Source organism: Coregonus clupeaformis, chromosome 11, assembly GCF_020615455.1.
Source record: "Coregonus clupeaformis isolate EN_2021a chromosome 11, ASM2061545v1, whole genome shotgun sequence".
Classification (NCBI taxonomy): domain Eukaryota; kingdom Metazoa; phylum Chordata; class Actinopteri; order Salmoniformes; family Salmonidae; genus Coregonus; species Coregonus clupeaformis.
In genome coordinates, this window is record NC_059202.1 from 30,407,416 (window position 1) to 30,424,482 (window position 17,067).

Below are 17,067 nucleotides of genomic sequence, written 5' to 3' on the forward strand. Positions count from 1 at the left end.
CCCCGTCAAGCCAGGTGGGCACTATTTTTTGGGAGATTCAATTTTTCTCTGTCTTACCGTCCTGGGTCACGCAACGTCAAGCCTGACGCCCTGTCTCGTGTTCATTCGGCTGTTGATACTGGTAGTAACCCTGAACCCATTTTGCCTCCTACCTGCAGTATTGCGGTCGTCACATGTGACATCGAGGGGATTGTTAGACAGGCTCAACATCATCAAGCTGACCCTGGGAGGGGTCCTCCTAACCAGATGTTTGTCCCTGAGTCTGCTCGCTCCCAGGTACTTCAGTGGGCTCACTCGTCTCCCCTTACCTGTCACCCTGGAGTTTCGCGGACCCTTGACTTTGTGCGACGGAAGTTCTGGTGGGCCACGATGGAGGCGGACACTCGAGCCTTCATTGCTGCTTGTACGGTATGTGCACGAAGTAAGAACTCCACCCAGGCCAGCGCTGGTCATCTACGACCTCTACCTATACCCAGCCGGCCCTGGTCGCATATCGCTATGGATTTTGTCACTGGACTTCCCCCTCGTCTGGAAAGACTGTAATTCTTACGGTGATTGATCGTTTTTCTAAGTTCGCTCATTTTTTGGCCCTACCTAAACTGCCCACTGCCAGAGAGACGGCTGATATTTTGGTTGAACATGTGTTCCGCTCTCATGGTCTACCCACGGATATTGTCTCTGACAGGGGTCCCCAGTTTGTCTCCCAGGTGTGGAAAGCTTTCTGTAAAGCTTTGGGCATTACATCCAGCCTGTCCTCTGGATATCACCCCAGACCAACGGGCAAGCCGAGAGAGCGAACCAGGAGATGGAGACCGCTCTTCGCTGTGTCACAGGGTCTAACCCTGGGTCATGGAGCTCCATGCTCCCCTGGGTGGAATATGCTCATAACACCTTGACTAACGCTTCCTCTGGTTTGTCTCCTTTTCTGTGTGCTCTGGGTTATCAACCTCCCCTGTTCCCTTCTCAAGAGAGGGAACTGGCGGTACCCTCGGTGCAGTCCCACATGCGCCGCTGCTTCAAGGTCTGGAGGAAGGCCAGGGTAGCTCTGTCCCGAGCTTCGGCGTACATGCAGAGGCAAGCCAACCGTCACCGGTCCCAGGCTCCAGGTTACTCTCCTGGTCAAGAGGTATGGCTGAAGTCACGGGACCTTCCATTGAAGGTGGAGTCTAAGAAGATGGCGCCTCGTTTTATAGGACCGTTCAAGATACTGTCTATTGTTAACCCCCTGCGCGGTTAAGCTACAGCTTCCTGCCTCCCCTACGGGTTCATTCCACCTTTCATGTTTCCCAGATTAAGCCTGTGTCGGTTAGCCCTCTGTGCCCGCCCTCTCGTCCCCCTCCTCCGCCCAGGATCGTGGGTGGGGGTCCGGTCTACACTGTCCGGCGACTTCTGGATGTTCGCGCCGGGGTCGTGGGTTTCCAGTACCTGGTGGATTGGGAGGGTTATGGTCCTGAGGAACGTTCCTGGGTGCCCAGGAGCTTCATTGTGGATCCTGCTCTGGTCCGAGAGTTTCAAGGTTACATCCCGATAAACCCCGTCGGCCGCCAGGTGGCGTCCGTAGAGGGGGGGTACTGTTAGGCCTACTGCTGCAGGTAGCTCTCTCTCTGCTCTCTCCCTCCCCTCTGTCTGTCCTTGATTGCAGGAGTGAAGTCTGGTGTGCGGGAGTCAGGGTTCCAGCTGCAGCTCATTCACCATAATCACCTCAGCCTTTAAGACCCGGTCAAACTTACCACTCATCGTCAGATCATAGTCAAGACGACCATGTTAGTCTCGCTGCCGACTCAACCTGTTTATTTTTGCTCTTTGTGTTTTGGCCTGTTCTATTTACTTTTTCTCCTGTGCCACAGATATTTGGAACCTGACTCCTGCCTCCGCTTCACTCCTGCCACCACCATCCTGCTCTCCACTACCGGACCTCTCTTTTGGACTCACCACGGACACTAGGACATTACGGTACCACACCTGCCCTGACCTGGATCTGTTACCCTCCCTGTAACCTGGACTTGCTCTTCCCCTATTATTGGAAACCTGGACTATTGAACATTTTAAATAAACCTGTTAAACCTTCTCTGGCTTGGTGTACTTGTCTGCATTTGGGTTCTAATACTGGTAAATCATAACACTCTGTCATTCTCTCGTCCTCCAGAGTACAGTGCACCAACACCCCAGGCCCCTGTCAGTCAGTCAATCAGTCAATCAGTCAGTCAGTCAGTCAGTCACTCAGTCGGCAGTAATGTGAGATGGCACCCTAATGGTCCGAGTTAAGCCGAAGGCTGGTTTTCTGCTGCCCACAGGGACAGAGGTGCTGCTGCTACTGTGACCCTCCCTCCTCAATCTTCTTTGAGAGATTTACTCTAATAACATTGCCCTAATTCTGGACTTAATGTGCCAGCGTTAAAAGGGAGTTAAGATGACTGTAGGAAGGTTCGGTAAGGTTGTGTGGGGGTTGAGGTTGTTGGATCTCAGCTCCAAGATGGTGCCTTGTATTTGACCGTTATGTTCCAATTCTCCCTATTAGTCCACCTGGCATTTCCTCAGGCAGTCTGGACTCCGGAGCTGGATATCATCATTCCGCTCTGTGATTTCAGGTCATTACTTTTTATTGGACTTTTATGGGATCAGGGAGATGTGTCTATTCTTCTCCTCATGAATTCTTCTCCACTTAATCGATTTTAATCACACACCCAACCGTGCTGCCATGCCATCTCTTCTGCTCCCTCTGTAGTCAAGGAGAAATTAATGATAAGTCTGTGCTAAGATCAGTCTTACATGGAGTCCTGTTAGCTCACAATAGGGACGTGCTACCTGGGGCTGGAGAGAACACTACACACATTTATGTCAATGGATGAAGATTCACTAGACGACACTCTTAGAAAAAAGGGTTCATCAGCTGTCCCCATAGGAGAACCCTTTTTGGTTCCATGTAGAACCCTCTGTACAATAGCCAAGACACCACAGTCCTCTAATAGCCAAAACACCACAGTCCTCTAATAGCCAAAGACAATCAGAATAGGGGTCACTATTGCCTGGGCAGAGATTTTGTCCCATTCCGTTTTTACTGTTCGAGGTACGAATCATGTGAAACCGGAGGAATGGTTGGCACCGGGGAGAGGAGTGGTGGATTGGGAGATTATGGTGTAAAACGTGCTTTTGTTACCCATAGGGACAGACAGTGGGTCTATGTTGGGTTGAAACCCTTCCAGTAACCTTGAGAGTAATTTCCCTAGAGGGCAGCCAGCTACACCATATCCTCAACTTGACCTTGCAGGTAGAACCCAAAGGATCGGTGGTCCCACTGTTAAAAACGATTTATGTTGGAGTTTCAAAGACCCCTACTGTATTACTCCCATGGCTCTCTAGTCTCTCCACACACTGTTGGCTTGCTTGGTCCTAAGTAACCTTTTACTTGATAAAAAATGTTAGCCACTGTAGAGCAGATGAGTATGCCAGTCAGTACCATACACAGAGTCAGAATGAGTTACTCCTCATCATAATTCAAATCATACCGCACTTCTCCAAATGTCGACTTCTCCACTTCTCCTCTCCCTCGCTCCCAGAGAACCAAAGCGGGCGGCTCCCCGCGGTGCCCACGTAGCGTTGATCTTGCACAATCTTCTGGCATTTTAGGGTGAACTAATAAATGCGGCCAGGATGCCCTGGGAGTAACAGAGGGAGGAAAAGAGGGAGAAGGAAGGGATGGATGGAGGGGTTTAGAGTAAGAAAAGGTCAGTGGGAGTATGGTAGCTCTCCAGGGGAGAGGTGAATAATTACACAGTGTTGTATCTCATCTGTGCACCGTCTGACCACAGTGATCAATAAGGTGTGTGATAAGGAAGATTTTTTAGTAAACTATTGGATAATCAAAGTTAAATCACAGACGTGACGAACATATAGTGATGATATCTCTGTTGCTAGGCAAGAACTAAGAATGGTTCCTTTTACTGGGCTTGTGTATGTGTGAAATGGGGATCTGACCTAGGGTCGAATTGTTCGCTCTTACCTAATCCATGGCTGGCTTACCTTATCAGAGACTGAAACCAGACTGTTGCCTAATGCATCTCTCCTCAAACAAAGGTTCTGAGAGCGGAGCCAAAGTGGAGCAGCGTTTAGACTAGTCATGAATAATTACAGCATGACGGGAGGGGAAGAGGAGTAGGTTTGGGTATGTTTGAAAGATTAAGTGTGAACCTGTCATGTCCAACAATCAATCTTCAGGTCAAGCTCGGGAGAGCTGGGGTTGAACAGAGTTTAAACTAAACATGAGTGTTTTTGCAAGACAAGGGATTGATTGATTGTATTACTATTGATTCTGAACTGAATAAAAGTTGAATTTAGCCGCCAACATAGACAAAGGGAGTGGGCGGAGCGAAATAGAGCGGGAAACTGAAGAGGGAGGGGTTTTGAGCTAGAAGGGATGTGAATGGGACTATATAGAGGGGGAGCAGAGAGGGAGAAGGAAAGCTACTCTGCAGACAAGCCCAGCTTTGTTGAATTGTAATAAAGTCAATCTTGATTCTACAAAAACTCTGGAAGAACTTTGATTTTTAATAAAGTATAGTGATCATTTTCCACAACATAATTGGCACCCCAGATGGGACTGGAGAGAGATCTTTGAGTGCTTCGCCATCGGAGAAAGTTTGGGCGAATCACACAGATACTGTTAAATACAGGTAAGCGACATTCTTACTTCTAGCATAGGAACTGTGTGATTCAATCATGCTGAATCTGAGGGTAAGGTACGAGAGGGGTCTCTCCAGCATTAAGGTCTAAATTTAGGAAAAGTACAGAGTTTTTGTTGGAATGAGAAATATGCATGCATGCAAGGTACATACATAAATTGGGACCTACGGCTACCGCTCTAACGTGTTTATAATTGTTAGAGGCTGCTCGTGGGTAGGTGGTACATACATTAATAAAACGGCCTACGGCTACCGCTCTAACGTGTTTATCATTGTTAGAGGCTGCTAAGGGGTAGGTGACGCATCAGCCTGTGGGGGTGATGCACTTAGATAGGGCTAATCGGGTAAAAAAAGTAGGTCATCCGGAGTAGTTGACACCATAAATTGGAAGTAGCGCCGGACATCCTGAGTAGGTGCACGGTTGTGAAAAGCCACTGGGGCTTCAAAATATAGAGAAAGTATTAGATCAAGTAGGTCTGCTCATCTCATGTTGGGGAATGGTTTGCTTGAGCGGCTGTGGTTAATTCAATTGTGATTAAGTTGTATGTTTCATCTATCTCATTCAGGTTGCTCATTTGGTCAGCTTGATCAATTAGCTTTGTTCAATCGTCTGATACATTTGTTCGTCCTGCTGGTCATTCTGTCTGATTCATTTAAGCACGAGTGGCTGCTTATCTGTGTGAGTGATTGGACAATAAAAATACATTCAGCAAATAATAGCCTTTTCTTTGTGGAGGAAGTGTCAGGAAAGGGACTATATTTTAGGTCGTTTGAAGCTTCTATTGCTGGTGGAGAAAGGGCAAGCCCAATCTTGCATTAGGAAGGAGAATTAATAGTATGTGGATACTCATTTACTAACGGAGTGTGGAAAATTCACGTTACTGGGAGAAGGGGATCAAAAGGGGTGTGTGTCTTTACCAGGAGGGGTATGATAAATCCTGTTGGAGGAACAGGTCACGTGTATGGGTGCGAGCGTATGACGTATACACATTTTATTTCGGCCAATCTTTTAGGGTGTCATTACATTTGGGAAATTTAAAAGTAATGTAGGATTATGATAAAATTGACCATAGTGAAATGTCAAACGTGCTAGGGTAAACATAAAACAATCCTGCAGGATTATACGAATATTGATTGTGTGTTGGGAAATAGCATTGTGTGAATGTGATATGAGAGTTGTGTGAATATGGGAATGAGTTTAATCTGAAGTTTGGATAATAAGCTTTTGATATAATGACATCTTGGGGTTTGTACAACACTGCCTGTCATATAATATTGTGAGATGTTAGTTCAGGGAATAGTGACCAGTCTATAGGATTCTTGGAGGATTTTATGACTAAGGGGAAGGGTCTAGGTAGTTAAAGTTGATGTTCCGCTGGGACTAGATTATGATAAACTAACTTCATTAGTCTTCATTAGAATCATTAGAAACTCGAATAGTTTGGTGGATATGAATATATTACAATATAATGAATGTTATTTGCATTTTAGTTATTTAGCAGACACTCTTATCCAGAGCAACTTACAGTTAGTGAGTGCATAAATTTTTTCATGCTGGCCCCCTGTGGGAATCAAACCCACAACCCTGGCATTGCAAACACCATGCTCTACCAACTGAGCTACACGGGGCCTTATGTGCGTGTAATTGATTACTAAAGATTGGATAAAAGTGGAATAATGTATAAATGCTGACTGGCGCACCCGAAACGTAGACGTAAGTGAGGGGTGGGAGACAGTAAATAGATCATTTGATAGAAATAAGATTAAGCATTATAATAACTATCTATCAATTTGGAGCAGAGGTGATATAGTAAAGGAATTTTAGTATATTAGGGGGAAAAACATAATCCATTTTATTAAATTCGTTAGATCTGTTTCCAAATCAATGAATATAGATTTGACTCGTTGACTGCTAATTCCTTCCCTTCGAGCTTGTGGGATCTTTGTCCTGTAAAGCTATTTTCTGATAAGTGGGTTATGTGCCGGATGTTAAAACTACAGAACATTATAATTGGAATAAAGAAGGATTTACGTCATTTCAATAAAGCATAGGTTCAGCAGGACTGACTAAAATCTAGGTTTTCTGATTATAGTTCAACTGTGGTTATGCGTTGCTTAGATTGATAGAACAGTCAGTGTTGATTTTGTGATGTAAGACTGGGATTTAGCAGTATGCGTGTTTCGAATTGAAAGACTCACTTATTCAACAGGAATAGTGGGAGGAGTAAGAGAGTCATTTTTTTGTGTTGCCTAATGAGTTGATAGTTTAAAACTACTGAGAATAGAGTTGCAATTTGGAATATGGAATTGAATATGGATATGAATTGAATGTATGCTTGTCAACTATAGCAAGTATTTGTTTTATTAATTAGAGCCTAATCAGAAAGGACAGTTACATACATTTAATTGCGGACTAGCAATTGCGATAGAGCTGGGGCCATGATCTTAATTGATAACATTATCGGAAAGGGGCACAAGGGTTATTCCGAAACGAGCGACAGTAATGGGTAGAGAGTCATTTTTTGTGTTGCCTAATGATTTGATAGTTTAAAACTACTGAGAATGGAGTTGCAATTTGGAATATGGAATTGAATATGGATATGAATTGAATGTATGCTTGTCAGCTATAGCAAGTATTTGTTTTATTAATTAGAGCCTAATCAGAAAGGACAGTTACACTCCACAAATAGGAGTGGTAAGAACAAATGGGCACAAATAGAATTACACGAATTGGTACATGAAATTCGAAGGTGGGGGCGCAGACTGGGAGAAAAGATAGTAGTCAAACCACGATTATTAAAACAGTGGTGGGAGTAAGAAATAGTAATAACATAGAAGGTAGGAGAAGTTAGGATATAAACTAGGCGTCCAGATATAGACAAGTAAGAGAGAAAGATGAAGATTAGAACGAGAACCAGCCGCATTTAAGTATAGGATAAGGGGAGATACAATAGTGGATTACACAGTGACAGGAAACATAAAAATAATAACGTATGATATAGATATATTGAAAGACAGGAAAAGAAGGTATAGGAATTTAGAAACGAAAAACCTAGATTAAAGAAAATAGAAACGTGAATAGGATTAGGGGTAAATAGGGGGTGGTCTAGCGACCTAGAACGAATAGACTACTGGGAAAATACCTAGGGACAGGAAAGTGAGGGGGCTATTTTATAGGTTTGGGATAAGATAAGGGAACGAAGGAAAATAAGACTATAATACGAAAGCACAGGGGAGCGAGTGTCTTATCTTAATGGAAAGTGAAGCAAGGGGACAGAGAGAATAAAATAATATTAAAAGGAGGGACGATAGAGGTAAATGCAGAACGTTGGTTGAGAATGGTTTTATTTGTTATTTACTAGTAAAAAGAGAAGTTTCCATGTTTTAATGTTAATGACTGGGGCTCGCTGAACTCGAGTGAACTGTGAGGGTAGCCGGCGCACTGGTTGCTGGGGAAAAGGAGGGGGTGAGTGTAACCGGTGTGAAATGGCTAGCTAGTTAGCGGCGCGCACTATTGGCGTTTCAACCGGTGACATCACTCGCTCTGAGACTTGGAAGTAGTTGTTTCTCTTGCTGTGCAAGGGCTGAGGCTTTTGTGGAGCGATAGGTAATGATGCTTCGGGGGAGGCAGTTGTTGATGTGTTCAGAGGATACCTTGTTTGTATTTTTGATTACTGTGCAAGTAAAGTTCGTCTGCCAGTAGCTCGGTGTCCTGCGCTTGACTTCGCTCACAGCATACACGTCGTCCTGACAGCAGATCTGTTACATTGATGGTGTTGACCCGGATTACTGGTTGCAATGATTGGATTATCTGAAAGGGATTGTCCTACCAACTCATGGTGGCCTAGAGTAACATAGTAATGAGTGGCCTCCTTGTGAATAGATGTTTTGATTCTTTTAACTATGATTTTAGAAATAACTGTTCATCTGGTAAAGTAATGTTGGATGGAAAAACAGAGGTAGAGGGTGATAGATTGTATAGGGCTTACTGAGTTAAAAGGAAAGTAGGTTAATTGGGAAATAATAAGTGTTGAATCAAAATTGTTTGAGAATGCAAATATGTTATTCGTTTTTGGTGGTTTGGGGATAGATTTGACTAATGTCATGATTAAGTGTGCGTGTGAAAGAGAGTCGTGTTCGTTGGGCTATATAGAGATGTAAGGTACGCAGTGGGATTGTATGCAAATAGTTAATGAATTCTAAAACGATAATTTGTTTTCGGTACGTGGATCAGTGGATTGCAGGTAGTTTTAACTATTATGCTGATGGGATAGCACCAACTTTTTGTAGGTTCTGGACTGATTAAACATCAATTTATATTTTTACTATATCAATGCAACAGGTTGAAATTATTAGATTACCGGAAAGTGGTTTGGGGTTTGTTATGTTATAGGAGTATATTCCACTTAATGAAACGTGGTACTATCTGATGTGTCTTGAGTGGGAGTCTTTCTTCTGGGATTGACTATTAAAAGTCCTGGCCATTTTTGTTTGTTGTTTTACTATATGTTTTTCAAATAACCACAAACACCCCACTTAGTATGAAATGTTAGTTGTAAGGTTTTTTATTTTTATTTTAGGGTTCTTTACACGGGATAGAAGTGATATATCTTAAAGGGGCAAACACATGGAATTTTCTGAGTGAGTTTTAAGTAAATACACGTGTGTTCTTTTGAAAAGAGCTGTACTAAGGAATTACTGTACACTTGGGATACAAAATGTATGAAATGTTTTGACGGTTGTTAATGATTAGTCTACTATAGAATGAAACACTTCTTTGAAGGGTTTGAATGACCTCTGACCTTTGTCCTGATTTTCTAGTGTGATTTGATCACCCACACTGGAAAGCCGAGTAACATAGGATGATAAGTTTAAGGTAATTTATTTTACAGAGTTAAGGGTAATTTATAACACTGATAATTACAGTTGAAGTCGGAGGTTTACATACACCTTAGCCAAATACATTTCAACTCAGTTTTTCACAATTCCTTACATTTAATCCTAGTACAAATTCCCTGTCTTAGGTCAGTTAGGATCACCACTTTATTTTAAGAATGTGAAATGTCAGAATAATAGTAGAGAGAATGATTTATTTCAGCTTTTATTTCTTTCATCACATTCCCAGTGGGTCAGAAGTTTACGTACACTCAATTAGTATTTGGTAGCATTGCCTTTAAATTGTTTAACTTGGGTCAAACGTTTCAGGTAGCCTTCCACAAGCTTCCCACAATGAGTTGTGTGAATTTTGGCCCATTCCTCCTGACAGAGCTGGTGTAACTGAGTCAGGTTGTCACGATTGTCGATAGATGAAGCGGACCAAGGTGCAGCGTGATAAGCGTACATACTTTATTGTGTACACACACGAACCAAAACAATAAACAAACGATACGTGAAGTCCTAGGTTAAATAACACAAACCTTAACGGAACAAGATCCCACAACGTAACATGCCAACAGGCTGCCTAAGTATGGTCCCCAATCAGAGACAACGAGCTACAGCTGTCTCTGATTGGGAACCACCCTGGCCAACATAGAAATACACGATCTAGAACGACAAACCTAGAAAACTAAACAAGGAAAAATCCACACCCTGGCTCAACATTTAAGAGTCCCCAGAGCCAGGGGGTGACACAGGTTTGTAGGCCTCCTTGCTCGCACACGCCTTTTCAGTTCTGCCCACACATTTTCTATAGGATTGAGGTCAGGGCTTTGTGATGGCCACTCCAATACCTTGACTTTGTTGTGCTTAAGCCATTTTGCCACAACTTTGTAAGTATGCTTGGGGTCATTGTCCATTTGGAAGACCCATTTGCGACCAAGCTTTAACTTCCTGACTGATGTCTTGAGATGTTGCTTGAATATATCCACATAATTTCCCTTCCTCATGATGCCATCTATTCTGTGAAGTGCACCAGTCCCTCCTGCAGCAAAGCACCCCCACAGCATGTTTCTGCCACCCCCGTGCTTCACGGTTGGGATGGTGTTCTTCGGCTTGCAAGCAACCCCCTTTTTCCTCCAAACACAATGATGGTCATTATGGCCAAACAGTTCTATTTTTGTTTCATCAGACCAGAGGACATTTCTCCAAAAAGTACGATCTTTGTCCCCTTATGCAGTTGCAAACCGTAATCTTGCTTTTTTATGGCGGTTTTGGAGCAGTGGCTTCTTCTTTGCTGAGTGGCCTTTCAGGTTATGTCGATATAGGACTCGTTTTACTGTGGATATAGATACTTTTGTACCTGTTTCCTCCAGCATCTTCACAAGGTCCTTTACTGTTGTTCTGGGATTGATTTGCACTTTCCTCACCAAAGTACGTTCATCTCTAGGAGACAGAACTCCTTCCTGAGCGGTATGACGGCTGCGTGGTCCCATGGTGTTTATACTTGCGTATTATTGTTTGTACAGATGAACGTGGTACCTTCAGGCATTTGGAAATTGCTCCCAAGGATGAACCAGACTTATGGAGGTCTATACATTTTTTTCTGAGGTCTTGGCTGATTTCTTTTAATTTTCCCATGATGTCAAGCAAAGAGGCACTGAGTTTGAAGGTAGGCCTTGAAATACATCCACAGGTACACCTCCAATTGACTCAAATGATGTCAATTAGCCTATCAGAAGCGTCTAAAGCCATGACATCATTTTCTGGACTTTTCCAAGCTGTTTAAAGGCACAGTCAACTTAGTGTATGTTAAATCGTGACCCACTTTCATTTATTATTTTGGTTTTAACAGGCGATGTTGTTGTTTGGGTTTTTGAACGCATGAATCACGATGTGAATCATGTGTCCAATAGGGAGAGTACTGGTTGCATGTATTTTTTGTGGAAAATATGCAAATTGTATTAAGGAGATGAGCAGTAGTAAGTAATGTGTTATGGGTTAGGTTAAATGTTTTTGTGGTAGGAGGCAGGGTGATAAGAAGACATTGTACAGAAGCATACTGTGTGTCACCTAACCTAACAATGTTCTTAAGACTTTCTTCCCATGGGTGAAGGCCACTCTGCCCAACTGAGCAGGAGAATCTGAGCATTTTCTGTGCTCTGGAATCTATGTGGCGGTAAAATACTACAGAAGAAAAAGCTGGAAAGACCCTAGGTGGGGGGCCTGTACCAGGTGTTGTTGGCTACCTCAATGACGGTGAAAGTGGCAGAGACAGATATTTAGATCCATGTTTCCCACCGCAGGAGTGTTCCAACCCCAGGAGAGGAAGATGGCCCCGCCATTGGGTAGCATTGTTGTCTTTTGTGTTTGTCTGTGTTTGTGTGTCTTTGCAGCAGTGACTCCGAGCTTCGCTAGTGGTAAGTTAACAAAAGGACACTCTCTGCAGACCAATTTCGAGGGATTGAGAGGGACTCTGGCTGATACGGAGATCCTAGTGACGGAAGAAGGTTAAGAGCTAAAGTTACCATACATCGTCATCCAGGTTACACCAACAGCTGTACGGATGGAGGGGAGATCGACTTGGTATCATCTAAACAATTGTACCAGGGTACCACGAGGAAACCGATGACCTAGAGATGAGGGCGCTGAGGATACTGGAGCTGGTAAGAATCAGGAGATGGCTGATTCCCTCGGCGGAGGGGCAGACCTTCAAGAACTTCCAGACATCAAAGAAGCACAAGATATCCCCATCATTGATTTCTCTGCCATTGATTAGTACCCCTAAGAATAAGGGGAATGGGATACTGACAATAGTAAAGAGCAAACTAACCAAATCAAATCAAATCAAAAAGAAATTGGCCACATAAGCCGAATACAACAGGTGCAGACATTACAGTGAAATGCTTACTTATAGCCCTTAACCAACAGTGCATTTATTTTTAATAAAAAAGTAAAATAAAACAACAACAAAAAAGTGTTGAGAAGAAAATAGCAGAAGTAAAATAAAATAACAGCAGGGAGGCTATACAGTGGGGGAAAAAAAGTATTTAGTCAGCCACCAATTGTGCAAGTTCTCCCACTTAAAAAGATGAGAGAGACCTGTAATTTTCATCATAGGTACACGTAAACTATGACAGACAAAATGAGGGGGAAAAAATCCAGAAAATCACATTGTAGGATTTTTAATGAATTTATTTGCAAATTATGGTGGAAAATAAGTATTTGGTCAATAACAAAAGTTTCTCAATACTTTGTTATATACCCTTTGTTGGCAATGACACAGGTCAAACGTTTTCTGTAAGTTTTCACAAGGTTTTCACACACTGTTGCTGGTATTTTGGCCCATTCCTCCATGCAGATCTCCTCTAGAGCAGTGATGTTTTGGGGCTGTTGCTGGGCAACAACGACTTTCAACTCCCTCCAAAGATTTTCTATGGGGTTGAGATCTGGAGACTGGCAAGGCCACTCCAGGACCTTGAAATGCTTCTTACGAAGCCACTCCTTCGTTGCCCGGGCGGTGTGTTTGGGATCATTGTCATGCTGAAAGACCCAGCCACGTTTCATCTTCAATGCCCTTGCTGATGGAAGGAGGTTTTCACTCAAAATCTCACGATACATGGCCCCATTCATTCTTTCCTTTACACGGATAAGTCGTCCTGGTCCCTTTGCAGAAAAACAGCCCCAAAGCATGATGTTTCTACCCCCATGCTTCACAGTAGGTATGGTGATCTTTGGATGCAACTCAGCATTCTTTGTCCTCCAAACACGACGAGTTGAGTTTTTACCAAAAAGTTCTATTTTGGTTTCATCTGACCATATGACATTCTCCCAATCCTCTTCTGGATCATCCAAATGCACTCTAGCAAACTTCAGACGGGCCTGGACATGTACTGGCTTAAGCAGGGGGACACGTCTGGCACTGCAGGATTTGAGTCCTTGGCGGCGTAGTGTGTTACTGATGGTAGGCTTTGTTACTTTGGTCCCAGCTCTCTGCAGGTCATTCACTAGGTCCCCCCGTGTGGTTCTAGGATTTTTGCTCACCGTTCTTGTGATCATTTTGACCCCACGGGGTGAGATCTTGCGTGGAGCCCCAGATCGAGGGAGATTATCAGTGGTCTTGTATGTCTTCCATTTCCTAATAATTGCTCCCACAGTTGATTTCTTCAAACCAAGCTGCTTACCTATTGCAGATTCAGTCTTCCCAGCCTGGTGCAGGTCTACAATTTTGTTTCTGGTGTCCTTTGACAGCTCTTTGGTCTTGGCCATAGTGGAGTTTGGAGTTTGACTGTTTGAGGTTGTGGACAGGTGTCTTTTATACTGATAACAAGTTCAAACAGGTGCCATTAATACAGGTAACGAGTGGAGGACAGAGGAGCCTCTTAAAGAAGAAGTTACAGGTCTGTGAGAGCCAGAAATCTTGCTTGTTTGTAGGTGACCAAATACTTATTTTCCACCATAATTTGCAAATAAATTCATTAAAAATCCTACATTTTCTGGAATTTTTTTTCTCAATTTGTCTGTCATAGTTGACGTGTACCTATGATGAGAATTACAGGCCTCTCTCATCTTTTTAAGTGGGAGAACTTGCACAATTGGTGGCTGACTAAATACTTTTTTTCCCCCACTGTATATGCAGGGGGGGTACCGGTGCAGAGTCAATGTGCAGGGGCACCGGCTAGTTGAGGTAGTTTAAGTAATATGTACATGTGGGTAGAGTTAAAGTGACTATGCATAAATAATTAACAGAGTAGCAGCAGCGTAAAAAGATGGGGTGGGGGGTGGGGGTGGGGGGCAGTGGAAATAGTCTGGGTAGCCATGATTAGCTGTTCAGGAGTCTTATGGCTTGGGGGTAGAAGCTGTTGAGAAGTCTTTTGGACCTAGACTTGGCACTCCGGTACCGCTTGCCGTGAGGTAGCAGAGAGAACAGTCTATGACTTGGGTGGCTGGAGTCTTTGTTGAGGATCAGTGTGGCAGATATGTTGTTACCAACCTTTACCACCTGGGGGCGGCCCATCAGGAAGTCCAGGATCCAGTTGCAGAGGGAGGTGTTTAGTCCCAGGATCTTTAGCTTAGTGATGAGCTTTGAGGGCACTATGGTGTTGAATGCTGAGCTGTAGTCAATGAATAGCATTCTCACGTAGGTGTTCCTCTTGTCCAGGTGGGAAAGGGCAGTGTGGAGTGCAATAGAGATTGCATCATCTGTGGATCTGTTGGGGCGGTATGCAAATTGGAGTGTGTCTAGGGTTTCTGGGATAATGGTGTTGATGTGAGCCATGACCAGCCTTTCAAAGCACTTCATGGCTACAGACGTCAGTGCTACGGGTCGATAGTCATTTAGGCAGGTTATCTTAGTGTCCTTGGGCACGGGGACTATGGTGGTCTGCTTGAAACATGTTGGTATTACAGACTCAGTCAGGGACATGTTGAAAATGTCAGTGAAGACACTTGCCAGTTGGACAGCACATGCTCGGAGTACACGTCCTGGTAATCCGTCTGGCCCTGCGGCCTTGTGAATGTTGACCTGCTTAAAAGTCTTACTCACATCGGCTATGGAGAGCGTAATCACATAGTCATCTGGAACAGCTGGTGCTCTCATGCATGCTTCAGTGTTGCTTGCCTCGAAGCGAGCATAGAAATGGTTTAGCTCGTCTGGAAGTCTTGTGTCACTGGGCAGCTCGCGGCTGTGCTTCCCTTTGTAGTCTGTAATAGTTTTCAAGCCCTGCCACATCCAATGAGCGTCAGAGCCGGTGTAGTACAATTCAATCTTAGTCCTGTATTGACTCTTTGCCTGTTTGATGGTTCGTCGGAGGGCATAGCGGGATTTCTTATAAGCGTCCGGGTTAGAGTCCCGCTCCTTGAAAGCGGCAGCTCTACCCTTTAGCTCAGTGCGGATGTTGCCTGTAATCCATGGCTTCTGGTTGGGGTATGTACGTACGGTCACTGTGGGGACGACATCATCGATGCACTTATTGATGAAGCCAGTGACTGATGTGGTGTACTCCTCAATGCTATCTGAAGAATCCCGGAACATGTTCCAGTCTTGCTAGCAAAACAGTCCTGTAGCTTAGCATCTGCGTCATCTGACCACTTTTTTATTAACCGAGTCACTGGTGCTTCCTGCTTTAGTTTTTGCTTATAAGCAGGAATCAGGAGGATAGAGTTATGGTCAGATTTGCCAAATGGAGGGCGAGGGAGAGCTTTGTATGTGTCTATGTGTGTGGAGTAAAGGTGGTCTAGAGTTTTTTTTCCTCTGGTTGCATATTTCACATGCTGGTAGAAATTAGGTAGAACTGATTTAAGTTTCCCTGCATTAAAGTCCCCGGCCACTAGGAGCGCTGCCTCTGGATTAGCGTTTTCCTTTTGACTTATGGCTTTATACAGCTCATTAAGTGCAATCTTACTGCCAGCATTGGTTTGTGGTGGTAAATAGACAGCTATGAAAAATATAGATGAAAACTCTCTTGGTAAATAGTGTGGTCTACAGCTTATCATAAGATACTCTACCTCAGGCGAGCAAAACCTCGAGACTTCCTTAGTATTTGATTTTGTGCACCAGCTGTTGTTTACAAATATACACAGACCGCCACCCCTTGTCTTACCGGAGTCAGCCGTTCTATCCTGCCGATGTAGCGTATAGCCCGCTAGCTGTATGTTGTCCATGTCGTCATTCAGCCACGACTCGGTGAAACATAAGATATTACAGTTTTTAATGTCCCGTTGGTAGGATAACCGTAATCTTAGGTCATCCCATTTATTCTCAAATGATTGAAGATTGGCTAATAGGATTGATGGGAGAGGCAGTTTACTCGCTCGCCGTCGGATCCTTACAAAGCACCCCGACCTACATCCACGATATCTCCGTCTCTTCCTCATGCGAATGACGGGGATTTGGGCCTTGTCGGGTGTCTGTAGGATATCCTTCGCGGCCGCCTCGTTGAAGAAAAAATCTTTGCCCAATACGAGGTGAGTAATCGCTGTCCTGATATCCAGAAGCTATTTTTGGTTATAAGAGACGATGGCAGAAACATTATGTACAAAATAAATTACAAATAACGCGGAAATACACACAAAATAGTACAATTGGTTAGAGGGCTGTAAAACGGCAGCCATCTTCTCCGGCGCCATTCTGTCTCCAAATATTCTGTCTCCAAACAAGACATAGAAGAGATATAGACAGGATTAAAGTATATTCCTGTACAAGCAGGAACCATAACTAGAATACAAAAAGGGATCACTATTAGAGTACAAGGGTTAAATGGTTATTGGTGTGGGAGGAACCAGCACAAGGATTATGGGGAAATCACATGGGGTAACTGTGACCTTAAGATAATAAAAGAAAAAGACAGATGGATCATAGACATAAGGATAACAGCCCAAGACTTAGATAAACAATTCGATGTAGTACTTATAAGTGCTACATTTCCAGGGGGCAGGGTTGTTGAAGTAGTTATTCCTTGGGAAAGTGCACTAAACCCTGTACATGTTAGAGCCATACCAAATGCAGAAGAAA